This window comes from Lichenostomus cassidix, chromosome 5, assembly GCF_008360975.1.
Source record: "Lichenostomus cassidix isolate B80296 chromosome 5, HeHo_3.0, whole genome shotgun sequence".
In the NCBI taxonomy this organism is placed as follows: Eukaryota; Metazoa; Chordata; class Aves; order Passeriformes; family Meliphagidae; genus Lichenostomus; species Lichenostomus cassidix.
In genome coordinates this window covers 189,560-217,336 of record NC_139486.1, presented here as the reverse complement: position 1 = coordinate 217,336, position 27,777 = coordinate 189,560, and the positions used below count along the sequence as shown (strand labels likewise).

The window sequence follows — 27,777 nt, the reverse complement described above, 5'->3', positions numbered from 1 at the left end:
GCTCATCAAGGCACTGCTATCACAGACAAGAGCCCAGAGCGATCCATGGGATGATTCAACGCAGCAGTGCAGAGCACGACTGCAGCTCGGTAAGGTATTAATAGCTGTGCCGTGAGGAAACTGCACTGGGCAATCCCACGGCCTGGCACACCGTGCTGGGGCACTCCCACTGCTCCACCGTGCATGGGGAGAGGGGACCTGAACCAAACACAGCCGCTCCTGAGAAAGGTATTGTGATAAAAACACACATGGAGAGATCATCTCCCATTCCTAAGAGACAACTCTGCACTCCCCTCTCACCACTGTCAAACCCAGCAAGTTCTATTTAAGCTGTGTAACTACCTGGGGCTTTGCAGGCACAGCCAACAGCCTATCTAAGCTCTTTTCACTGTATCCTCCTGCTCCTTGGGGCAGGAGGTCTCAGCAATGCATCTCTCAGTCCAGCAGCAGTGAGCACCAGCTTCCCAAGGCGCCTCCAACCCATGTATAACAGCACACACCGTTGGCACTGTCCATCACCATTCACAACAAGGCTCTCCTTGTGCCCTGCTGACCACCAGCACCCAAGGCTGCTGGTCCATGCGCTGGCCAGCCAGGCTCTGCAGACACCACACGCACAGACAGATGGACAGGTTACTTTACTTCCCTGGCCCCCTCTATAAAATGTGCCTCATGAATTCCATCCTTTTCCTTTCCTCCAGCCCCCAGGAATCATCCACGCAATGGTATGCACACAGAGAAAGCAGCATAGTCCTCGTAGCCTGTGCTCAGAGTTCCCAGCCCAGCTGCAGCCCTCTCCCAAACCCTGGCCCTGGGCTGGCAGTGTTATTCAAGACAGCTCCCAACCCCATTCCCCTGAACCTATCACCCCCACAACCATCACCCCGGCACCCCAACACCCCCCAGCAGTACAGGAGTCAGGGCCACAGCTCTGCACAGGGGGATGTCACCAAAAAGCATCTCAGGTATGCAGTACGCACACATTGTGTTTTAAGGACAGAACACCAAGACCTTTAAGGTCCCTCCAACCCAAACCACTCTGTGATTCTATAGAGAGCTTCCCAGCTCCTGAGAATTTCCTGTACCAAATATTACTCAGATGTGCCAAACACTGACAGCAACACCAGTATCAGCTGTGCAGCTTCCAAACAGGAGCAGGCCTAAGTGAATAGCTGTTTAAACAAAGCAGCTTTTAATTTAGCAAAACATTTTTATTGAATTGGAATATTGTGGCATTTTTGCAACTGTTTTTGCAACACCAAAACACAACGCAAACATGAAGGGATTTTCTTTGCCACTCCTCTATCCCTCTGTTTCACAGCCATGCATTCCCAGGTGCCACGGGAAAGTGAGGTAGCCACAGTGGCCCTGCACAATCCACCCACATGCTCCAGTCAGAGGGACATGTGGCGAGCACTGGCGTGGGGGAAGAGACTCCTCAGGGCCACCACCATCCTGGCACAGTCCCTGGCATGGAGTCTGCCCGGGCAGAGGCACCCAGTGCACTGGGTGGGGTGAGACACCAGCCATGTCCATGTCCAGCATGGGAACACAGTGCACCCAAGTTTGGTGTGCATGCTCCAGCTGCTGGCTAACTGTGGCAGGAGGACACCAGCAGTGCCACCTGTGCCAGTCACACCAGCCACTCACCCACTCCTGTCCTGGTACAGACTTGCTCTCACCTGCACACTCTCCCTGCAGTTTCTCCTGCCCAAGCACTCCAACAACAGTACTCCACACAGGCGAGTCAAATAATGAGGAAATGTGGGATTTTTGTCTTATTGTCAAATGCCCACTGGTGCCTGGTGAGTGCCAGGTGTCAGGGCTGCCCACGTCAGGCACCACCAGTGGGGGTGGGAAGGGCAGCAGCTGCTTCAAGGTCCAGCACAGCCACACCATTCCATGGCCACATCCTGGTAGTGACCTTACACCCTCACACAGCAATGACCAGTGCTCCTTGAGGCCAGTGAGGCTGCATGATGCTGAGCTTCACACATTCCCACTTCTCCAGCCTGTCCAGGTCCCTTGGGATGCCATCCCTTTCCTTCCAGGCGCTGACCACACCACACAGCTGCATGATGTTGCCAAAGGTGCTGAGGGGACCAAGGAAGGCACAGGAGAGTGACTCCAAAAATGGTGAGCAGACACAGCCCTAGGACACACGTGTGGATACAGGACTTCCCACACACCCCAAACTCCCTGGAACTCTCCACTCCTGACACCACCCTACAGCAGTGTAGGATACCCAGCACTGGCCATTTCTAAATTACTGCTGTGATAAATAAGTAATAATGGAAAAAAGTGGTAATTGATGCCTCATCCCTGGAAATGTGCAGGGCCAGATTGGATGGGGCTTGGAGCAACCTGGTCTAATGGAAAGTGTCCTTGCACATGTCATGGGGGTTGAACAAGATAAACTTTAAGGTTCCTTCCCAACCAAACCATTCTGGGATTCTATAAGTCTATGAAAAAAATTATTCTCGAGGTTTCCTTTGCCAACAAATGTCACAGTTTTTAATGCACCAACACTCTCATTACCCAACGGGCAGTGGAAGAGGGATGGGAGTGAAGGGGAACCCAGGTACTGTCCAGGGCACTGTGGCCAAACCAGTGTGCCCACCAAACACACAGAGTTTAACCAGGGAAAATCAGAAGACGACAAACCAGCACTATGAAGGGTGAGATTGTCAGCACGACACAGCAGACCAAAACGGGGGATTAACCATAAGCAGATTTCCAAGCCTGAGCAGTTCGTAGGTTTTATCAAGCACTGTAAAAATAACTTATTTCTTCCACAGCCTCGCTTCTGCACAGCCCACCAAATTAAATGAAAAGTAAACTAACAATGATTTACTCCAGATGGACATTTATTATCTGCATAATAATATCTTGTAATCGTTGCAGCATTAACTGAGGCCAATTCTTTTCTTAGTCACTGTACTCTTACATAAACATATAGTAAATTAAACAATCTAAAACCAGACGGGCATTTATTAGGATTGTCTCTACACTTGCCTGAACATCACTTGGGGATGTGAGTCATAAAACATAAGCTGGATTTTAAGTTCTAAAGTTTAAGTTAATGTCAAGGAGTACTGGGTACAAACTGCAGATCACTTTCATGGAAGAACACCTATTTAGTATTTAGGTCTGGCTTGTTAACTGGTAAATCAAACAGATGTGGCCAAATTAGCTACTGAGATGATCTAAGATGTGCCATGTCTACAGCACCCCTGACAGTTCAAAGGCAAACCCAGGGAATCTCAAGGAGATAAAACATTTCCATCACAATAATGGGTGACACACACCGGCAGGATACATGTAATAAAGGAAGGACAACAAGAGATGAAATGGAAATTTGTTTAGCAGAAGCCAAGAATAGAACATGATTTATATGCACTTATTTTAATTTATTTCAGGCTGAATGCAATTTATCTAAAGTCATCAAAAATTAATAGGCCATACAGAAAGTAGTAGTAATAAATCCAAACTTGGGGCACGCAGCAAGCACATCTCTCTTCAGTTGCTCTTAGCACTTCACTATCTAATTAATCCACCATATTATCTCGTCTGGAAACCCAGGCAATCCCGCTTGGCAGGACAGGCACTGACTGTGTGACCCCTGGCACAGCCCCTGGCATACTGTGAAACACTAAGACTGAGGCTGAGGCCGAGAACACCCCAGAGGGGGAGCCCCAGCAGAACCCACTGTCCTGGGACTGGACATCCCAAAGCTGCTGCTGCTGCTCCAGCACTCCCACGCCGCGGTGCCACAGCCAGAGCACCATGTGTCCCCAGGAGGGAGCTCCCAAAGGGATGACGTGAGGTGACACTGCCCCAGCAGGTGAGCCCCTGGCAGAGGATCTCACCCATCCCAGAGTGAATTTCAAGCACTTCCATCACCACACATAGCTTGTGTCCAACACTGACAGCAGCAGGACGAGGGGCAGTGCAGGCCAGGGGCAGTGCCAGGCCAGCCCCCAGCCCCGTTCCCATGTGCTGGCAATGCAGCTGAGGCAGGAGGAGCAGCGCACGTCCCTCCCATCCCACCACCCTGCCCAATGGCACCCTGGAGACACAGCGTGAGGCAGGGAGTGGTGGCTGCCTCCCCTCAGCTGAAGGCTGGGAAAGAAGCGAGGGTCATGCAGTCCCCAACAAAGAGCGAGCACGGAGCAGAACCCACCCTCCTCTGCCTGCACATTCCACGGTGTCCGTGCTGAAGGAGCTCCAGACCCCAGCACAGACAGCTGGTGTCCAGGGCTGGTGAGGGGACAAGGCTCTGGGCAGCCCCCCAGCTGAGTCCTGAGTTCCAGTTCAGGAACTCAGAGCAGAGTTTGACCACAGAGCCAGCCTGGAACAGCTGCTCAACACACATACATGGAGCTCACTGACCATGTGGCTGCAGCAGGAGCCCGATGGACTTTAGTCTGTATTGAGATCCAAAGGAAATCAATGGGCGTACCAAAAGGAATATTTTCCTTTACCAAGAATGACAGTTTAAGTGAAATACTGGGACTCATATTTTTTAGAACTTCAGATACATCTGTCAGGGTTGGGCAATCTCGCCTAAAAGGGAAACTTTCAATGTGCCATAAGGGAGAAACTATTTTTGCAATCTTCCCTTTGGCTCAAAATCTGCTGCTGGGATTTTTCAGGAGGCAGCACTCCACACGCTTGAAAAACTGACGGCTCTAAAATACATATTTATGGTTTCCTGATATAGGGAATAAGAACAGAAGAAAGTAATGATAAGCTGCAGGAAATATTACAGAGCTCTGGCAACAGGACAGACAGCAAACTGGGATCAGTGGCAGAGTCGGGGGAGGACAGGAGTAAAAGACAGTGGCAGTGAACCCTTGGCACTGCCCCAGGGATTCTGGCCAAGGACAGGACAGGCTCAGACACAGGGATGCTCCAGCACAGGGGTGCTTGGACACAGGGATGTTTGAGCACAAAGATGCTCATTTGCAGGGGTGCTTGGGTGGGTCTGTGGGGCTCCTCAGCATGGCGCCATGAGCAAGCTGTGGCTCACAGGGCTGCAATGACCAACAGTCCCTAACAGCAGCCCTGTCCAGGCAGGACCCAGGGTGTCACTCCCTCAGGTGACACACTACCTAATTCACTGCACCTCTGCTGGGGTCAGACTCGGGGAGTTGACCCTCCCAGAAAGAATGAGAAGAAAATTTGCGGAGTACAATATAACACGCAGCAGAAAGTCATTAGGGCACTTTCTGTCACGCCATCAGGAAATCACACACAAGCCTGTGCTGTCAGCTCACATCGGCTCTCTCCATAGCTGCTGCCTGACTGCCGAGAGGCATCAGAGTAATGATGCTGAAGGGCTTAAAGACCTGCTTTTGAGATGGTATGAGGTCTCTGTACAAGCAACACGTAAGGAAAGCTGTGTTGTGCAGGATGGAGACAAGAGAACCTCAGAAGCCTATGAAATGCACAGCCTGGCTCTGGAATGAGGGTTGGTGAGTCAGGATCAGGACGTGGGAACATCAAGCTGGCCTCCGGTGTACCCATGCCCAGGGACAGGGACTGGTCATTTGCTGGGTCAGCACTGTCACTGCACCATCACCTGGTCACATCACACAGCTGTCCAGCTGGCACCTCCTAGGCTAGGGACACCAGCAGTTGGTGCAGGTGGTAGGGGTCATTGGTTGCAGGGCTGCCATGGGACTAGTGCCCAGCCCCTAATGGCATCAACCAAACCACTGTCCAGCCATCCAATGTGCCAGGACAGGGTGGAAGAGGAGCTGAGCATGGCCATGCCATCCCAGCAGCATATCCAACAGGAGCAGGAAGGACAGGAGATCTCACTGCTTTCTATGTCCAGGTCTGCAGAAGACCCTGTGGTGAAAATGATGAGGGATGCAAGGGGGAGGAGAGCAGAGCCAGTGGGAGACGGATACAGCCTGGGAGGAGCTGATGGCACAATTCTCCCTGGACCAAATCATATTTAATTTTTCTATCAGTTTTCATTAGCCTTTTCCCATGCCTCTGGTTCATCCTCAGCATTTCAGGATTTGTTAAAAATAAACCATTACTGTCTCGGGGAGCTCCTTGGCCAATTATTTTAATACTCCTGGGTACCAGTTATCCAGCTCTGCCACTTTTAAACTGTCTTACTTAAACTGTCACTTTTTAACCTTTATTTTAGCTCCTGCAGCAGTAGGAAACAGCTGCCATGAGTTTGCATTTTGCTGCTCCAGTGCAAGTGGCAAACAGAAATAATCACAGAAAACTTCTGCATCACCCCAATGCATTTCCTGCTCTGCCTTGTGAGGTCCAGCCCTGTAACAGGCTTATGTTTATATCTCAAATGTAGTCCTTCTCCTGCACCTGGTACCTGACCGAAGGATATTGAACATTTTAATTAGAAAACTTTCAGCAATCTCAGAAGACAGATACTTTGGGAAAAAAATACCCTCAGTGTGCAGAAGCATTTTTGGAGAGTGGAGCAAAGAATTAAACCCCTTGCATGTAGGAAGAATTTCTTCATGTAAAGGGCTCTCAAACACTGAAATGGGCTGCCCAGGGAGGTGGTGGAGTCCCTATTCCTCGAGGTGTCCAAGGAACCACTGGATGTGGCACTCAGTGCTCTAGGCTGGGTGACAAGGTAGGGATCAGGCATAGGTTGGACTTCAGGATCTTGGAAAGCTTTTCCAGCCCTGATGATTCTGTGATTTGATGATCTGGCAGAAATGTGGGTCAAGAGAAGGTAGTGAGATAGGCAGCTGCAGCAGAAACTCCAGCCCTTCCAGCACCCCAAAAGCACCTCAGCCCAGTGCTGCTGGCTCCCCGGGAGCTGCTCCAGACCCATAGCTTTCAACAAGTCACCACCAAGCAAGTGCCTCATTATTTCATCTGTAAATCAGCCATTTCTTCATCCCCTGTCACCTCACATTAACATGCCCTGCTGTTAGGGACACTTGGGTAGTGCCAACATTGGTGTTTGCTGGTTGTTAAGATGGAAGCTTTGGCTAAAAAGCCTAGCCCAGAGCTGAGTGGAGCTATTCCCATTAATGAACCGCAGCTCCCGAACTTGCAGACCATGGATTAGTGGAGGACACCATCACTGACACCAGGAGAAGCTGAACCATGACTGTTTTGTGACCTCACCTACCTCTGAATGACAGCTCTGAAAGTTTGTGAACATGATGACCAGAGATGGTGTGAACTGCTCAGGCAAGAGCTGACAGAGTGGCACTGTGTCCTTTCCTCTGCTTCCAAAAGACAAATCAAACATCTTGTAGGACAGAAAAAGTAATATAAGCTAGTAAAACAGGTTTCCCTTCAGCTGCACAAGATCAAAACTACTTTACACTGATTTCTGGAAGAAGAAAAGACATCCCTAGCCACATTCAAAACTTCCAGCCCAGAGAAATTATTCTGAAAGGTCATTTTCCTCCTTCTCTACATCTCAGTGCATGAAGCAGGTATCATGAGATCTGCCACATGCGATCTCATCAGTTTGCAGGATTTATCTCCTTCTTCTGTGCCAGAAAATTTAATGGGTCTCTTGGTCGTAATGTTCTTAACTCAGCAAAGACTCTGAGCATTTCAGATAAGAGACATACTCAAGGCTTTGGCAAAGAAATTTAGATTTTAATTGCTGCTTCAAAAATTGATCAACCATGCTGCTACGGCAAGATTTCCAAGGAACTCAAGAGATGGATGCCAATGGATGGCCACCCACACCCCAAATGCAGCCATACAGCTGAGGCTGATCCTGCCCCGAGGCCACAGCAATGCCTCCTGAGGGCTCTGTTCACACCACAATCCAGCTGTGACCAGCTGTGAGCCAGCTGTACAGGAGCTGCACAGCAGCTGCTTTGGACCACACCAGGCTCTGCCCATCACACTACATGCCTGCAGCTGCACTGTAGGAGTCTCCATCTTGCATTCTGACCATGGCTGGAGAAGGCAGAATCTTGGGAGAGCCTGATGACCTTTTCCCACATCAACACACCCAAACCACCTTGCCATGGCTCACAGTGCTGTGCTCTGTACCAATGTAAGGGGCAGCTCCTGAGTCCCATCGGGAGTAAGCAGCTGGGACTGCACAGCAACCTGCAGCGTGCCTGCTCAGAATAACAGAATCCTACTCTTTAGCCAAAGGGAATTCAACACGTGGAGCTCATCCTTGAGCACCACCAGCTCCAACAGAGTTTCCTCGAGCCCTTCCAGTTCTGGAGCAGAGCTCATGGAGCCAGCACCTTCACCCCTTGCCATGCAGGCTTCTCTGCATGGCACCAGCACAGCAAGGCAGCAGCAGGAGCCCTCCTCCGGAGTGTGCAGTGGCAGCTCCAGCACACCAGGCAGGAGGAGATGGAGCCCACATGGTGCCACACTGGGACAAGCACAGGGCTCTGCCAGCCGTGGCCAAGTGCACTCACACTGGGAAAGCTGGTCACTCATGCAGGGACACCCAGGGGAGCAGAGAGGGGCTGTGCGTGGCTCCCGAGCTCTGCAGCCCCCGGGCCACCACAGCAGCATGCCCAGAGCTCCAGCACAGGCACACTTCAGCTCGTGGTGGCCACAGTACAGCCACTCTCTGCTGCATCCCCTCCCTGTGTGCCTTCCCCACTCACTACAATTTTCAAAGGAAAATGAAGTCCAGCTGATTCCCAAGTGGCACCACAGCCTGACCCCCCCACTTGGCCCCACACCTACTCCGCAGAGAGGCCCCTGCTTGAGGTGCCAGAGCTGTGCCAGTGGCCAGGCCAGGGACTGTGATCTGGAGTTCAGGCATGTTTTAAACTTATTTATCCCCCATTGAATATATTTTGGTATAATTCTCTCTTATCTTAATTAATATCAGGAAAATTATGCAGTTTCCCTCTCACAAAAGAAGGCAGAGCAGCATTGTGCAGGGAAATGCTTGTAGAAACAAGGAACCTCAAACTCTTACTTCAAGTAAATCAGCATGACTTTACTGCAGCTAATTGAGTTATCTTCAGATTATGCCCAGAAATCAAAGCAGAGAGAGAGACTTTGCTCTCCATACAACTTCCTCTCTAAAAATGCATCACTATTCCTCATCTCCCAGCTCCATGGCACAGGAATATGTATCTGTGTGACATGTCCCTGTCACACCCTACCCACTGACCCCAGCAGGTCTGGCAGGAAGGAGAGGTGACAGAGGAGAGAGCTCCAAGCTTCAAAAGGCAGAACAGGGTCCCAGGTGCCACCAGCACGGGGAGCAAGACCCAAACACCATTCCCAGTCACTCCAGATCTCCCACAGCCACTCCTGCTGCTCAGACACTCCTTGGATGTACACAAGGAGGTGAGAGGTGAGAGGCAAACACAGAGATGATGGCAGGGGATGTCACTGGGAGCTTTTTAACTTTTGCTTTGCTCTGAATGGATCAAGAATCCATCTTTTTCTTCAAAGTTATTCCTGGGGAGCCTGAACACCCCAGGCTGCCAGGGGTCAGCACCACCAGCACTGTCTACAGCTCTGGTGGCACAAGGGAACAATGCAGCCATCCCCACAGGCTCGGGATGCCTGGTTCAAAACCACACACTCCAGGGACCCACAAAACCCCCCACCCCAGACAGGTCATGCCAAAACTTGGTCTAAATATAAGGAGAAGTCATCCCATGTGAACCGTTTTGAGAAGAGCCCTTTGTATTACAAAAAATGCCATTTTTTAGCAGAGAAGCTTACCTTGGGAATTTTCTCTTATTTCCTGACACAGAGGCAGTCACTCCTTGGTTACAGCTCAGGAAGCACCCAGAGGCTCAAGCCCAGCTAAAACATGGATCCAGCAGCCCCAGGGGTGGGGACAGGTGACAGGTTCCAGTGCAGCAGAGGGAACAGGGGGCAGGTCCTGGTACAGTGTGGGGGGACATTGTAGCAGGTCCCAGTGCCAGACAAGTACCACAGCCATTTGCCAACATTTCAACACTTGTGTTGTTGCTGATTGGTTTTTTAAGTTTTTCACTGTTCTTTAAATTGTTCTCATATTAAAGAAAGCAACAGAAAAGCAAAGGCATCCTGCCTTTCCCGCTGCATTGGAGGCTCTTGAGATACACAAATTCTCTTGTATGCACTTAATTTCTGCTAAAAAGATCTGATGGCAATTGAATCTCTTTTAATAAGAAAGACTTTCATTGGAAAAAAAATCTTCATGGAATCCACAGTTTTTTTTTTTTTAATTCCCAGCTTTGCTGTCTAAGCTCTCCCTTGCCTATCTCTTTTGCTGCCTGGTCCTCTTGTTTACTTTTGTAATTAAAAATGAGGAGGGGGAGCTGGAGAAAAGTAAATTACTTCAGTGTCCCAGCAAGGGCAGAGCAGAATGATGCCCTGGGCAGCACTTCCAATCACAGGACTGACTCGTTTTCAAGTCCATTCATCAGTCAGCAGCTCCAGCACCACTGATTTTGTAGGCACAGTGACCTTACACAGCTCCAAGGAAAAGGACTTGTGAGTCTTCTGAAAGACCATAGAATCCCAGAATGTTTTGAGTTGGGAGGGACCTTGAAGACCAGGTCCACCCCCTGACATGGGCACAGACACCTTCCACTAGAGCAGGTTGCTCAGGGCAAGAGTACATTTGCCAAAAGTAAAAAAATATCCTGGCATCACACTGCCACTCCTCAGAATGACTGTGACCAGAGGAAGCAGCTGGAGGCATCACAGCACGTCCATGGTTGCCAAAACCCCACCAGAACCACCCAGGAGCTGCTGGGAGGAATACAACCACAACAGGCTAAGCCAGAGACAGTGCAGGAGAGTTTCCAGGAGCACTGTCTGGGTAAACACATACCCTTATCTCAGGAGAGAGGCCCCTAAGACATGAAATCCCACTCTGAACTGAGGGACAGAAAGACAGCCAATGCCTTCGATTCCCTTCTTCAGAAAGATGCCTGGGTGCCCAAGCCATCCCAAGGGACCCCCCTGTCACCCCCTGTCACCACCCTCCATATGGGCTGCCAGCTCAGCCCAGCAGAGCGGGGACTGGGATGGCACTGGGCACAAGAACAGCTCCTCCGCTGGCTCTGGCACTGAGGGATGATGTGGGGACAGTGAGCTCCTACCCAGCAGCTCCGTACGGCCACAGCACAGGACAGCTCCCACCACTACAAGGGGATATGGCAACCCCTCACTCTGCTTCACCAATTTAAATTAGGGTACTTGCTACTTTGCTATGTGCCATCAGGTAAACTCTCACATATGCACAAAGAAAACAGACAAATCCCCAGATCTCCCAGAGCAGGGTCTCCTAGAGCAGGATCTCCTGCAGCAGGACTCCTCACTCCCAGGCAGCCCTTCTTTCACATCATCCGAATGAGATCCAACTATCCTCACTGCATCCTCCCAGTGTTACAAGCTGCCTTTACATGCAATTTCCTTACCTCACATGGGCATTCCACATATGGGCACCCAGCAGGCCACATTATACTGAATTATACTGAAAATTATACTGAAAATTATATTGAAAATTATACTGAAAAGATCTTTTCACAAAGCGAAGTGATCCTGCTTGGAAGCCTGGTGCCCCTTATAACCAAGGCTGATGAACAGCAACCTGGTCCACACCTAGCGCAGATGGCTCCAGCCATCAGCTCCACACCCTGTGATAACACTTCGGAATACACTGATATAATGTGACAAACGGGCCCCGAATGTGACAGAAGCATCGTCACTTCTGCAGCAGCAATGAGACTCCATGGTCCGACAGACAGGAGCTACCTGCAGGATTCACTCCATGCCCGGCACCGGCAGGACAGGGACACAGGAGTGCATTGTCCCAACAGCACTGCGCCCACCCGGGTACTTCCAGTGGACTCCTCCTCCTCCTCACAGCCTCAGGTGCTCTGCAGGCAGCCCAGCACTGCTGCATGCAAGGCAGGCCATGAATGGCCCCTTGTCCCCATTTGCTGGGAGCCTGCACCATCCATCAGCACACGGCCACATCATCCCGAACCTGCCGCTCAGCCCTGCCCTGCCCTGCCCCAGTTCCTGGGACACAGGGATCCTGCCCTCCAGGAGCACAGGTCACCACAAACCATGCAGAGAGGAAGCCAACATTTGCAAGGATTTGCATCAGCTTAAAGTCACCAGAGATGTGGGCAGGTTGCTGTTTCCATTCCTGTGAATGGAAACATGAAGATGTGCTGGGAACAGAATTCCTGCCATTGTCTCTTTCCCCTTCATTAATTGGTAATAGGTACCCTCCCAGCTCCAGCCCCTCCAACTACCATGAAGCCCCTCTGTTATCCTGACCTTGGGAACAGGGAGCACAGCAGAGACTGCTGTTTCTGGATGCCCAGAGGTGCTGTACCTGCAATTAAAGTCATGGGGAAACAGCATTTGCGCATCAACGTGAACTAACATTCGGAAGGACAGAAATTGCATCCCACAGTGATGTGACTCAGCTGTGTCACTGCACAAACTCCTGTAAGAGCTGGAATGCCATGACCTGGGAGCAGCAGCAGGGCACAGGTGAACGGAAAGTCAGGCACTGCATCGCACCAGGATGGGAACAGGAAACACGTCAGGAGAGCGGATCGCTGTCAGCATGAGCATGACAGGAGAGCTGCCAGGCTGTGACTGAGCACGGAGATCCTGAGCTTTCACTTTTGTCTGCCAAGAAAACAAATTCAAATCTTGTAATCTGGGGAGGATTTGAAGAAGCTGCTCAAGCTTCATGGACAGAAGCAGCACCTGAGAGGTTTCACAGTATCACAGATAGGCAGCAGCAGGCAGCAGCCCCAGGAGGACAAAGCTGCTGCAGCAGGCACCACACTTTAGGCAGCCCATGCTGCCTGTGCCACTGCCCTGAGGGTAGGAATGGTCTGCTGAGGGCTGGGGCTTCCACTGCCCTGCAGTGGGAGAGGGCAGAGGGGGCCAGGACAGCTCCCCCTCTGCAGTGTCCGCAGCCTCTCTGCCCTGCCGCCAAGATCACCCTTCTGGCCCCTCTACCTGTTACTTTTTTGGCAGGGAAAGAGCTCACTGCCAGGGCCATACCCTCTGTGCAGCTCAGAGCTCACCAGCTGCCACCCCGCAGCAGTCCAGGGTTTCCTCCTGATGAACAGGAATTGCCAGACAAGCAAAATCCTGCAAAGTGCAGCTGAGCAAGTAGGTGCTACAAAATAAGAGCAATTTATTCCAGGGTTTACAAGTCAGTCTGTGGTCCTCAGAGATAATTCTGCTGTCAGGTGCTTATGTTGCTCTAGCACTGCCAGGCTACACGAACTGCTTTTGTGCCTCTATTAGCCCACACGTGTGCAGATCCCCCTTTTCCACATTATATTTGCATTCAACACATAAAGTTTTGCTTTGATCTGTGTTGCCAACTAAGCGCAATTCTGTCATGAGATTGCATGGAAAACCAGAGAGGGCTTCTGACCAGCATTCATTATTCAGGACACTGAAACCTACTAGTCTTTCTGGAAAGTTCTGGAAGTCTGGAAACACCTTTTGCACCCACTTGGTCCCAGCCACACACTGGTGTTGTGCTGTCCAAGTTTCATTGTCTCTCTCCGAGGAGCAAATCATGCCTTACTGAGATTTGAACTTTAATCTCCAAATCTGCTGAATCAGTCCTGTTCCACTCCGGAATCTTTTGCACAGCCTTACTGATGTGCAGTGTACTTCACATTTCTGTTTCTCCCCCTCTCTGGTGGCAGACAGGTGCTCAGGCAGCGCTTCGCTCTGATGCCAAGGCACCATGAGTCACCCACAAGCCCCTGAACTCCCCTTTCCAGAAGGAAGAACAGCTGCAGCCCCTGAACTCCCCTGGGCTGTCACACGGCCCAGAGCAGGGGGACTTCCCTGTGGACAGGACTCTCCGCACTGAAGACCTCACCAAAGGGAGCAGAAGCTTCACCCCCCTCCACACCATGGCACTCCAGCAGCAGTGCCCATGCCCAGACCGCAGGGATACAGAACAGGGAGCAGCACATGGCAGAGCCTGAGCTGGGGACAGGGAGGGGACTGCAGCCACCCACAGTCACCCACACGGAGGCACAGGGGGCACAAGCTGTGCCTACATGCAGACCATGCTTTGGACACCGCTTGGTGACATGGGGCTTTCTGAGCCACCACAAACAGTAAACACTTGTCCCAGCCTGAAACCATCTCATAATAATAAATCATCTCATTTCTATGGGAGAAATTCTTCCCTATGAGAGTGGTGAGGCCCTGGCACAGGCTGCCCAGAGAAGCTGTGGCTGCACCTGGATCCCTGGAAGTGTCCAAGGCCAGGCTGGGTGGAACTGGAGCAACCTGGTCTAGTGGAAGGTGTCCCTACCCGTGGCAGGGGTGGAACAAGGTGTAAGGTCCTTTCCAATCCAAATGATTCTGGGATTCTATGATTCTGTAAAGGAACACGGCAGTAAAAGCCATAAAAACTCTCACGGTTCCATGTCAGGCAAGGGGAGCTACAGGAGGGGCAGCTGCTCCCCTCAGCTCCTACTGCTCCAATTTGGGGGGCAGAGCTCAAGACCAACCTGACTGGCATCCCCATTTGACATCAGCAGGTCAGCCTATCACTAATTGAATTATACCTGCATTACTTAATAAACAAAGAATACTCTCCACATTACAACAATGTAATCCTTTAATTGGTTTATGAGCACAGAGTCCCATGGGAAGTGTCACAAATCCATCAGGATGCCCTGAGCACTGCATTTCTGAGCTGGAGAGATAAGGAGTGTCATATGCCAGCAGTCAGCTCTGGGCTGAGCTGGAAAGGGAGCTGAGCCAGCACTCTGCTCTGCTCCACACTACGCAGCACACCCAGCACCAGTACTCCCAGGACTGCTCCTGAGGGCTGTGGGCTGCCACCACCAGCAGGAGCTGGCAGTCAGACCCCATCCTTCCAGTGCCCCCAGCCCTGCAGCCCCCTCCCTCCCAGGCTGCTGCCCACTCCGGTGTGCAGGATGCTGCCCCAGAGGACAGGTGAGCACTGCAGCCCCCCAGTGCCTCCAGCCCCTCATCTGCACTTGATGCATCAGGCCTTGCCAATGCAGATCCACCTGACCTGCCAAACACACATGGAGGGGACGTGGATGGATCCATCACCTCACCCTAGAAATCCCCTTCTGGTGCCTCACCCAACTTGCTACTGTAGATGTAAATCAAAACCATGTCCATGACGCTCAGCACACTTTAAAAGCCTTGGCAGAGGGAAACCAGGGAAGCATTACTGACCATTGGGGAACTGGATATCTGATTTTACCTACAACCAAATTCCACATGGTAAGGAGCAAGTCCAGCCTTTCCCCAGCATTCCAAGTCTTGTATCCTGCTGTCCACAATTTCACTCCTTATTATTGTTCTTTATTTACTGTTATCGTAACTTTCCAGATGGAATTTAAGTGCAGTCACACAGTCTGTACATTGGCTTCTTTAAGGCTTCTTAGAAGAAATGAAGCTTATTCAGCACAGCCCTGTGCCTGCTGGTGACACCGCAGGAGCCACTGGCAGAGCCAGTGTGAGCACGGAGGGGCTGTGGTGCCAAATGGAGCTGCCATGGGCACGCAGCCAAGTGGCACCACAGTCACAGGGCATTCACCTCAGCAATTCAGCTGTTACCCATTTGGATATACAGCACAACGACACCCAGGAACGCTCATTTAAAAACTACTGTCCTAATCTGTTCCCTTAGAAATTAACACAATCCTCATCCAGCACTAGCAGAAGCTGCAATCTTCCATCTTGACCTAATGTGTCTTTTTCCACAGCGTTTATCATGTTTTCCTCTGGAACAGGGAATAGCTTCAATCCACAGAAGGCATGTGTTTGCAGAATGCTTCTTAAATAGCACAGGTTAGGCACGTCCAACTCAGGGCAGGCGTGGGCAACAATGAACTCAACAGGAATGCCGGCCCTTGGGGAGGAAACCTCCCACTTCAAGCACATCAGAACACTCTAGGCCAGGCTGTGCGTGCTTGGCTTGTTACCTAGACCCAGCAAACAGAACAAACAACCCCTGCATGGGGCAGCAGGGAACCAGCACTGTGGCACACAGCTGGGCAGGCAGGAAGAGCCCAGCACCATAGTATGGCACATGGCAGGGCAAGCAGAGCAGCAGCCCCAGCATCTCCATCCCCAGGAGGTTCCCGGGTGCCCAGCGCTTTGGTGCAGGTCAGAAGGGACATCACAAGACCCTGCATCTGCAGCAAGGTGGGGTGGAGCCCTCGAGCAACCTCAAGTCCAGGCAGCTGAACATCCTCCAGCAGAGCTGGAGGTGGCTGGGGATGGGAGAGAGCTGGCGGTGGGCAGCAGTTAGCTCTGCTCTCCGCACTCCCAGCCATGTTTCTTCTGACACCTGCCAGGCAGCAGCATCCCCAGGCCCCTCTGTGCAGCACCAGGACTACGGTGGCAGAGCCAGCGTGGCCCCAGCATTTGGCAGAGCCTGCTAGGTGCTCACCCACAGGCAGTCCCTGTGGCTAGCTGCCATCAGGGCAGGGCCCCTGCAGGTCCCTGCTCAGGGCAGGGCAATTGCATCCACCACCTGCTCAGGTGACAATGCCCTTCAGGCCAGAGATCACATCACAGATCCTCCAGGCTTAATGCTCAAGGCCAATGCTCCCTGAAGACCACCATGTGTCATGGAAAGAAGCCCAAATCTCTCCTGAGATGGCAGCCTCTGCCAAGATGGGTTTTACTTGGGAACCTCCCAGTCATGCAGGGAACCACTGGGCACTGCCATTTGCTATGACTTTCTACGAAATGTTTAGAAGCTAGTGCCTTGCAGCATGCACAACTCAATGCACCACTTCTCTGCTATTTCCAGGAGCTCCTCTGCGCTGAGGGATTCCAGAGAACACCCTGTGCCCCCACCCCAGGCAGCACCATGACACAGCAAGGACAGAGCATTGTCCCATGACGGGTGTCACACATGACCCGACACACCTGTGGTAACGAGGACAAGAGCACAGCCAGGGCCTGGAGAACCCTGGGGCGTGTCAACAGCCCTATGGACTGCAGAAGAATTAGTGACATACTGCATTAAGATGATATAATGATATGTATGATAAGTGCCAGTCTGGAAGCAGACTGCAATGCCCAGGCTCCTCACCTCAGGCACAGAAGGACGAGCAACCACGTTCAGCCTCTGCACCACAGACAAGTAACTCCAGTGAGAGGGCTGCACTCCACAGCACTGGGGTGCTCATGTTTTCTAAAGAAACTTAAAAAAAGGACTGATTTATACCATCAGGCCAGAACACAAGTATTGCTCTGCAACATTTAATTGCAAAAACAGCTGTGAGGGACACGGCTGGGCTGAACAGCCCTTACACTGAGTTGCTCACAGGATTCACATGCTGAGAGGTATGCACCAGCAACACTTGCACTTCTGCTGACATCTCTTCCCTCTGTCTGGAGCAGGAACAAACTTCCTCACCTTGGACAACTGAAGAGCTGCTGCAGGGCACTAACCACGTCTCCACAGGTACTTCCAACACACACTAGACCCCAATGCAGGGATCCTCACTGCTCACCAATGTGGGAATGCAGAGGGGAGGCATATGTGGGACATCTGTGGGGTCCAGCAGAGCAGTGGGCTCTGTGCAAGTAACATGGAGTACTGGAAAGGAGGCTGCACCCTCCAGTCACTAAATGCAATCCTTGCTATGTACCTGGGGACAAGGACATGTCTGTTTGCAGCAGCACAACACACTAGGGCAGCAAATCACGAGCAGCCCACAAAGGAGTGCCCATGCAGGTGCTCTGCTGGCTGAGCCTCTGAGGCCACATGTCACCAGGGTGGCTGGTTCTCTCCATGTGCACCCCAGCCCTGGCCCTCAGCACAGCCCATGGGGCCTGAATGCTACCAGACCTACAAATGATATTATGAGGACAGGTTATCACCTGGATGCACCCGCAGCACACCTCCAACCCACCCCATGCTGTGCCAAGGACCCTTGCCCAGTGGCTGCTGGGACACCCCACTGCTGGGCACTGGCAGACACCACTGGAGCCTCGACAGGGACTTGTGCTGTTTTCCTTGTTCTTTACTCCATAGCTGAAAGATGCCCAGTCGTCGATGTCAGCCTGCCTGGGTTCAGTTGTGGCATTCAGGGCCACGCTGCTCTCCTGACCAGGGTACTGTTGGTGTGCAGAGCCCTTCCTGCATGCCTGTGACACAGCACTGTCCCCAAGGGCAGCCATGGCCAAAGCTGAGGCTCAGAAGCAGGGGAACAGCAGCCACTGCTTGGGAACTGCAGTTTGAAGCCTGGTCCCCAAGAGCAGCGTCACTGCAGCTGGGTGCCGGCAGAGATGAGACACAAGGCTGACGTGTCAGGAGGAGCCACGAGCACAGCAAACCTGCCCACAGCATCGCGACACCAAACCTGCCCACGGCAACACCAAACCTGCCCACAGCACACACAGCGCAGCAACACTGGCTCCACATGGAATCACAGCCGGCAGCAGAAGGCTCCCTGTGAAACACCACGTACCCGGCAGCACCACTGACTCACAGCTGACAAGGCGACAAATCCCGCTCGCCTTACTCAGACCCGCTCCCACGAGCCCTATCAGGGAGCTTTACATCAAGGGTTTCAAAAGTGCGTTGGAGAAAACAAGAACGACGCAGGTCTCAGAGCCCCAGCAGCGCTGCCAATGGCACCTGCCCTCCACAGCACCTGTGCCAGGGCAAAGACTTCACATCCCAGGCAAACTCTTACCTCTGGCTTAAACACGGAGAAGTTTAACTAGCACCTCACCCATGTGCAGCAGAACATCTCTGCATCTTCAGCGGTGTGAAAGCAATCCCATCCCAATCCCGGGACCAGCAGCACCAGGAGACAAAGAACATATCCCAGGGATTCCTCTCGGTGTGACTTTCTCCACCACCTTTTCCTCTTTGTATCTGTTTTCCTTGTACACCTGCTGTCCCACAGCTGATGATTCCTGCTGCAGGAGTCACAGAGCTGTCACAGCTCACTGTGGTGGGCTCCTGCTTCTCCATCCCCCATGGCCAAGTAGAGACCATGAAGTATAAATAACTGGAAATAAATATATTGGGAATATCAGCTATCTGGCAATGAAACAATGCTGAGGCAATGAAAACAGAAGAGTTTTATCTGTCTCCAATCCAAAAGAATTCCAACATGATCTTGACAGAGAAGCCTTAATGAAAATTTCAAGGGAATAAAGATATTCCACTTTAAAGCAAAGCTACCTAATCATGTGTTTTCATGGCAATGTTTTGCCATGAGACAGTTCCTGGGGAGAAGCTTCATCTACAAGAGCAAACTCAAAAGGACAGCATTGGACACAAGCTCTGCAGCATCGGGAACTGGCTCCAATACTTCAAGGTCCCACTGGCCACATGCTACACCATTAGAGGCACCCACCAAGGCTCCCAATACCGCCCCAGTTAGCCATTTGACAAACCACCTTCTACATTATTGAGCCTGCTTGAAACAAGTATGACTTACAGAGCCATTTATTCCACGAGAACACAAAAGATGCTGCCCAGCTCAGGTGGAAGGCACGGGGTGCCCAGCCTGTGCCTCAGTGGCTGGCGAGCCTGGTGGGATGTGGCACATGAGCAGGGAGCCCCTCATACACCACGGCCACCCTCACCCCACCTAAATAATGGGTCAATAAGGCAGTTAAAGCAGCTGCCAGGTAAACCTGCACCCGTGGTCCTTGGCATGGACACAGCTCATGGCACCACACCATTTCACCATGCTATAAACCTCTGGCTCATGGAGCCCAGAGCCCAGCCAAGGGACCTGGCATGGCCCGTAGGATCAGCACTGGTCTTTGGCTCAAAGGGCTCTGGGCCAGGGCCTCCTCCAAGAGCCCTGTCTTCTCCCCTCCTTATTCCACCTGCTCCCATGTGAATACCAATGTCTCTCCCTTCCTCTGCAGCCTCTCAGTTCTCCAAGAACTGGCAGCAAGAGCTGCCACAAAAAGCAAAAGGATGGCCATCACTATTCCATGTCGGGCTGCAGGCACTCAGCCAGCCATCACTGTCAGCAGCACCCAGTGAGCAAGCCCGTGGGTTACTTGGGGATGTAGCTGAGGTCTCCACCCCTCCTCGGGAGCCCAACTAGACCCACACCAGCTCCAGAGAAATGTACACAGGGACACAGACCCACCCCTGCAGCAGGGCTGTGTGGGAACACCCTCAACAGCCTGGATCTGGGCACCGCACCGAGGAATTCCATAACCAAAGTTACTACTTCAAGATTTGTCATTTTGTTTTCAAAATGACATCTCAAACTCCAGAGCACCAGAAGGTATATCTGACTAATTTGAAGCAAATGTTTCTATTTTGCTGCAAAGTGCATGATTATTTGATATGTATTTCTAGAAAGAATGGTTCACTCTTCAGCAACAAAACCTTATACTTTGAACAAGGTTTAGATTTGGTTTACCAGGCTTGAGCATGTCTCCAGTGCTGCTTCTGTTTGACCACATTTCTCTCTGCTACCCAGCCACATGGACAACCAGCTTTTGTTTCCAAACTGTTTTAGGTAACTACCTCAAGAATAGTTTTTATTTAAAACAAACACACACATATAGCTCTCTCCTAGCACAAACCTCATCAGATAGTGTCAGCAAGCACATTTTAATAGCATGATATTGAAAAGTAATTTTACTACTAACTAGAAAAGTCTGAAGACTGCAGAGGATATATTTAGATGCGTATAAATAGACAACACTCAGTGATGTCTGGTCCAAGGAGTACAAATCTTCCCTAATGCATGGAATATGCCTGGCCCAAAACGCTTGAGCAGCACTTACACAGCCTTTTCAGTCTGGCTCAGGTTCTGAGCCTGCTAATAGCGAGGCCATTAGAGCAGTGCTCCAGCCCAGCTGCTTGTGCAGGGAATATGCAAAGATTGCTCTATAAAACCGAGCCTGTTACCACATCTGAAAGCACAGGAGGTATCGATCAGCAATGCAAAGCCATTAGCTCTCCAGCCTCTGAACTATCTCCACGTGCCCCAGCAGAGACAGGCCCTCCAGGCACCTTGGGATGCTCCACCTTCCCAAGACATGCACCCTGAGTGCCCAGGCCATCCTTCCTGATGCACCCGCCTCCACATCCCCTCTAATCTTTCTCCAAAAATTGGGGAAGATCTGGTTTTTCTTGCCATGCTGCTCAGCCACATCTCAGTTTCCCCCCATTCTGTCTCATATTCCCAGCCAGGCCACATCCTGGGCTGGGCAGCCACTTCTCCTCCCCCCTGGCCCCACTTACACCTTTGACAGCCAGTGGGAGCCTCTCCAGACAACGGAGCTGCATGAAAAATTCAAACCAAGCCCCTGGGACACCAGGCTGAGCAGTGCTGCAGCCAAGTCCAGCTTCTCTTTGTCACAAGGATGACATGAGCACTCAGCCCACCGGCTCTCACTGGGATAGGAAAATCTGGAGCCCACTCCTGCAGCTGCATATGCTTGGTGGAACAGGACAATCCGGAGTACATTTCCACATCTGCATGTGTTTGGTGGAATGGGACAATCTCAAGTCCCCTCCTGCAGCTCGAAGTGTTTGGTGAACACGTGAACTAGTTCAGCTTTAACTTGCACTGGGAACCTCAGATATCCAGAGTTTGCCTCACTGGCTGCCCTGCCATGAGAAAACCAGGAACTGCTCTTTCTGGAAGCAGAAAGATGAGGTAATATGCCATGAGATGTATCTCAGAGAGGCTTGTAACTGTAGGCCAAACTGGCGAGCTCTGGTGTGCATTCTGATCCAGTCTTACGCATTTAAATACATTTATTATGCATTTAAACAAATGCATAATCCCTTGAGTACAGTATATATTTAGCAACATGGATTGGGAAGGTGCTGGGCACCGAGAACACTCAGGCTCTGGTACAGCTGCTTGTGCAAAACCAAACCTGCCTCCCAAACCAGCAGTGGAATTGCCAGGCCTGGCACACCTCTATGTGCCAGGAATGACTGTGGCAATACCACAGAGTCCACGGGCTGGCTCTGAGGTGTGGCCTGTACACAGGACCACAGTGCCCAGCCAGAATCCTTGCAGCAGCACACCCAGCCCCGAGCACCCAGGTCCAGGCAGCTGGGATGCAGGTCCCAACACATGCAGTCCATCTGGGCAGCATCGCCCATGCTCCCGGACACAGCCACAGCCAGGATCACTGCTGCCAGAGCCAGCCCGGGCCCCTCCATCTGCAGATGCACAGCTGGAACCAATTAGACTTCAATTCCAGGATGGATCCATTTCGACTCGCCAATGTGCTGTCTAGATGTGCTGGCCTGAGCAGCCCTGCACATGCAGCGCTCGCCCGAGGACGCTGAGAAGGAATAAGCTGACACCACGTGTCACTCGGGAACATGCGAAATGGAAGTGTGGGTGGGGAGGATCACCGGCACGACAGCGCGATGGCCAAGGGCAGGGACTCCCAGCCCGTCCAGTTCCGCGGCAGTCAGCCAGAGGCTGCACAGGGCTGGGCTTGGCTGGGGGCACCTGCTGTCCCACCCCTGGTCTCCAGGACTGGTGAGGCTGTGCTCATGACCACAGCTGGGACTAACACATTTCTCTCCTCCAGACACACGACGTAATGAGTGTCCCGGAGATACAACAGACTGGGAGGGAGGAGGAGAAAGTGAAGGAAGGGAAGAGCCGCTGTCCCAGGATGCAGAGGAACTGCAGAGCCAGTGTTCCCCAGTCTGTGCTGGGAAGGACCAGCCCGGGAAGAGGCTTCCCCAGTGCACCTGGCCCAGATGTGCCCATTCTCACACCCGCTGCCGGCCGCTGTCGGGCTCCTGGAGCCGGGAGGGCTGCTGCTCCGACACCAACATGGCTGCGAGGCTCCGCCGGCTCCTCCGCTGCTGCTCTGCCACCTCCCCAACGGGAACCTTCCGGCGGGGAAGGTCCATCCTGTCCTACATTCGTTCTCCCGCACACAGCGGTGGTCGCCACGGAGAGGGCGGATGGGACGGAGGACAGGGGGGCGCAGCCGCACCCGGGACGCGGGGGACCACGGCGGCCCCCGGGGAGAGCGGTGTGCGTGTGGCGGCCAGGGGCGGTGGGACGGGGCGGGAGGACTAGGGCGAGGGGAGCCGCGGGGTTCCCGCGCCCTGTGGCAGAGCCCCGCAACCCATTAGCAGCCCGCAAGAGCGCCCTGGGATGGCTCCGTGCACCGCGGCGCCTCCGCCCGCTGGGGCAGCGCCGCAGCGCCAGCGGTGCCGGGTAACCGGGCGGCGGCGGCGGCGGCAGCGGCAGCAGCACCGCGGCGCGGAGGGGGCGGCGGCCGCGGCACGGGCGGCCCCGCAGCATCGCAGCCTGGCAGCATCCTCGGCCCCGCTGCATCCCCAGCCCAGCCCAGCCCTGCGCGGGCGGCCGCCGGCGCCGTCCCGCGGGCAGCGGCGGCAGCGCGGCCGGGCCCGGCCCGGCTCGGCCCGGCCAGTCCGCGGGGTACCCGCCCGCCGCTCCGCGCCCCGCGCACTCCGCGGCCGCCGCCCTCCCGGGAAGGGCGTCGTCCTGGCGCCCCCATCCCGGCACCCCGCCGCGCCTCGGGGCTGCCCTGACCAGGCCGTTCGGGACCCGCCGGGCCGCCACCCTCCCCCCCACTCCCGCCGCATCCCCCGGGCCAGTACCGCGGTGCAATGCAGATGTGCCGGGCGCGACTCCCCTCGCGTTACCTGGTGCCTCCGGGGACGGGCGGCGGCCGGAGCGCGTCCCCTGCGGGTGCGGCCGCGGCCGGGCCCCGGCGGGCTGCGGGCGCTGGCGGCAGGCGGGCTGCCCGCCGCTCCGCCCCGAGCCGGCGCTCACCACCCGCATCCTACCGCGGGTCCGCGGCAGAGCTGCCCGCGGCCGGGGCGGGCAGGGCGGCCCGGGGACGGCCCCACGCGGCGGCTCGGGCGGGCGGCGGCACATGCACACCCGCGCGGGCGGGGGCGGGAGGCGCGGGACAACCCGCCTTCATCGGCCCTCCAGCATCGCCCCGCACCGGGCAGCCCGCCCCGCTCCGCGCCCGCCGGCGCTGACCTTGTCGTGTACCTGAGCCAGGTTAATCCTCGCCAAGCGCTGCCGCTCCGCGCCCCGCTGCGGGATCCTGCGCCCCGGGCGCTGCACTGGACGGACGGACAGACGGACGGAGGGATGGACGGACGGACGTGGCCGAGGCGCGGGCAGCCCCGCCGCCGGGCCGGCGCCTCCCGGGTGCCGGTGCCGCTAGCGCGGGGCGGCCGGCGGCAGGGCCATGCGGCTCCGCGCCGCTCCGCGCCGGGCGCGCTCAGGCGGAGCAGCCGCGGCGGCGGGAGCTGCGGCGGGGCAGAGCGGGGAGCGCGGCGCCCGCGGCTCGGCCCTCCGCGGCGGCGGCAGCTGCGCCCATCCTTCGCGCCGCTGGCCTCAGCCCGGCCCCGGCCCCGGCCCCGGCGGCGGGCAGCCGCGCCGCTCGCTGCCGCATGGAGCAGCCGCCGCCTCCCCCGCGCCGCGCCGGGGCGGGCTGGAGCAGCCGGGCCCTCCCCGCCCCGCCGCACGCACGGCTGAGCCGCAGCCGCCCGACCGCCGCCGCGCAGACGTGCGGCCGGGCCGCCCCCCGCCGCGCCGGGCTCGGGGCTGCGCGCCGCCGGGCGGGACCAGGCACGGACACCGGCGCCGGCACGGATACGGACACGCCTCCGCCTGCCCCGCCACAGAGGGGTTAGGCTGCGGCGACGGGGACCGAGAGCGGCCGCGGCCCTCGGGGCAACCCACAGCCCTCCCTCAGCCGCCGCCCGGGGCCCCGGGTCCGGAGCGGGCGGCGGGCGGGGGCGGCCCGGCTGCGGGGGTGCCCGGGGATTTGACCTGATGATCGATCCGGGGGATGCACCAGTGGAATCGTCCCCCGCCGCGGGGCGGCCACGCGGGATGGGAACGCAGCGGCAGCTCTGCTCCGCGCTGTCCGGCATGGCGAGGGCTCCTGTCCACCCTCGGGGCACGCAACTGTCCGCATCCTGCCCGCGCCCTGCCCGGTCGGAGGACAGGGACTGCAACACCGGACTTGCAGGAGGGATGATCCTGGCAGGTGAAGGAAAGGCTGGGTCATCTTTGGGGGCAGTAAATTGGAGAGCCTTTGGGGATTTCGGCATCGTTACCTGTCTCCTGGATCTCTAACAGGGAGGAGAGTGCATTTCGTGGTATGGAACACGGACACCTTTCTTTAATGCTCTTTTGCGGGGAAACGCTGGGGACGTTACAGGACCCAAAGCAGAGGAGCACTGCCGGGAGAGCCTGGAAGAGGAGCTAATTAATGAGCCTCGTCAACGGCCAGTGACCCCGCACCTGGAGGGATGTGCAGGCACGTGCCCTGCTACCGCTGGGTAATGGTTCTGTCTCCCCCGACACCGTCCCGCTGGGACAGGAGGCAGCTGCCCGCTTCTCCGGGGCTGCCCCGGGACTCTCCGCAGCCAGACCATCCCGCGTGGCCGCCACTGCTGAGGGTGCAGGAGAGAACTCATTGACTGCTCCACATGCTTGGAGGCAGCAGGAGCAATGCTGCTGGGATACACAAGCATCTTCTCACTGGGGATGCGTGTGGCAGAACCCCCATCCCAGAAGCGGGAAGATGCAGTGGCAGTCCTCATGCCTCTCTGCTGATACCATGCCAAAGTTTTTTGTTCCTTGGGATGCAGCAGCTAGCATCGGTAAGGGTGGGAAGAGGGAACACATCAGTGCTCTCGGGCACAGGGCTGTCCGTGTGACCTGAGAACTTTGAAGTGGAAAGAGAATTTGTTTCTGTGGTCTCCACAGCAGCCTGTGACCCTGGTCTCACAAGCAACACAGCTGCTAGAGCCACATCATCCTCTGCCCTTCTGACAGCCTGGGCCTGAGTTAGTGTTTATCTCCAAGTACCAGCTGCTGTTTCATGGAGCTGGTTTGAGCCGTTACAGGGGAAGAGAGGCTGGCAGGAGAAAATTAGTCTAAATCTTCTCTCCCCCAAAGGAAAACTCATGTCACAGGTTTTGCTAATGTGGTCTGTGCCCCACATTCAGTCCTAGCACTGGTCTTTGGAGCTGGAGACAATGTCATCCTCAGCTCTGATTCAGCATTCATATTGTGCTCCCCTCTGGAGAGAGAAGAGAGACAATGAGATGCTCCCTGGTAAAACATCCGTGGTCTTGGCTGGAATCCACCAGTGTCTTGGGCTCCAGGTTCAAGCCTTTGCTGCTCTGCCAGTTCTCTGCTGCCCCAGAAGCAGGCTGGCTGGTATGCCAGTGATGCAGGTAGTGTGGCTGGCATTGGGAGGGGAGGCAAACATCACAGTAGGGCTTCCTTGGCCATAGGAACATGGAGAAGCTCGGTGGAAACTCAGTGGAAGCTTGTGCTTGTAACCAGAGCCTGGTACATACTGGGGGGTGCAGTGTTTTGTGCCATCCAGCACAAACACACTGTGAGGGCTGGTGTAGGACTACTGTGAACTGGAACCAGTGCAGCGCAGCCCGGGAGCTCCCCATCCTTGGAGCTACAGCAATGTCCTGTGCTCTCTGGCCTCAGGTGTTTGAGCAAGGTCTGCTGCAGCTTCTCTGCCAGCCTGAAATCCCTCTTGGACATGAGACTGAGACAACACCACCACCTAGTTAATGTACCCAGTTGGGAAAATTGCTTCCCCCTGGGGCGTCTGAGAGTTCGGGAGCTTTGGGTGTGCCGGTGAGGTTCACTCCGTGATGGCTGGGATGGAAAGCCTGCTTGCCTGATCCTGGACCCAGACCTAAGTGACAGTGTGTGGCTGCTGTGCTGCTGCAGGGCTTACCCTGAAACTGTACCACTCCCTCTTGTTCACCCCTCTGCTGTGGTGTCTCCTGGCATGCTCCCGGCTGCCCGCGGTGATCCTGTGAGGGGTGTTTGTGCCTGAATGCACCCTTCAATGCCCTGGGATAGCCTGTTTCAGGACAAACCTCAGTGCCCTGGGAAGAGGCAGGTCTGTGTCCTGGCATCATTATTCCCAGTGCCTGGCAGCATACTTCATGGAAAGCACTTTCCCACGTGGCCCTGGCACTTGGGATCCTAAGGATTCCTCAGGTGAGCCCCCACCTAACTCAGGCCAGGACTCACCCTGCCCTGGGGACCCTCACTCCTACTGGGGCTCAGCCTTACCCTTCTGAACAAGCTCTTGCTGGGGCTTTTGTCTTCCCCTCACCATCCAGTGTTAAAATGCTTTTTTCCTAATAGAACTGGTGAACTCCTTAACCTGAAATCTTTTTCCTCTCATAGGTATAATTTTAAAATTATTTCATCATTTCTTTTTTTGGTTGAAATAAGGAGACCTTGAGGAAAGTGCTTCATTCAAATAACACACAGAGCTGTTTTTATGCACCTTCTAACCCTTAGCCACCTCCGGAAGGAGGGACCTGGGGCTGGGCACAGTGCTACCGTGCTGCAGCGGCACCCCGGGCTGGCGATGGGGTACCATACTCACCCAGCCTGCTGCCCACAACACCCACACGTGCGGTGCCACAGGGGGCTGCCTGTCCCTCATCCCTGCAGACCTTCTCCCCGGCCCCACCTCACAGACCGGAGCCATCCTTTGAGCCGTGGCGGCAGCCAGAGGCATTCTTGGCGGTGGCTGCCAGACTGCTGGGGCAGCAGGAGGGGCGGGATGCCCCGTGTTTGCCGTGGTGGTCGCTGTGCCATGGACTGGAGCAGGGACTGTTCAGGCATAACGTCACTCCGCTCTGAGCACTGAGTTTTCCATCGGCACAGGCGCCCTTCCTCAGCTGGCACCGAATGCTGGAACTGCGTGCTGCGTGTACACCCTAAAGGAGACCAGCAGCAGTGCAGGGAAGCGGCGCCGGGCACTGCAGGTTCTCAGAGCCCAGCGAAAAATACATCA

At 54.6% G+C, this 27,777-nt stretch overlaps 1 protein-coding gene across 4 annotated transcripts in view; it reads right to left on the bottom strand.

Moving 5' to 3' along the window:
- Window positions 1-24,297, bottom strand: part of LRFN5 (leucine rich repeat and fibronectin type III domain containing 5) — a 38,260-nt gene extending 13,963 nt beyond the window's left edge. Inside the window, exon 1 of one of the 4 annotated variants that reach the window (XM_085060872.1) lies at window positions 23,952-24,297. The gene's annotated coding sequence lies outside the window, so the exon portion shown is untranslated. Of the gene's footprint in view, window positions 1-23,605; window positions 23,795-23,951 lie in introns of those variants that run through there. The other 3 variants (XM_085060871.1, XM_085060874.1, XM_085060873.1) reach the window with 3 other exon arrangements.
- Window positions 24,298-27,777: the final 3,480 nt, after the last annotated feature.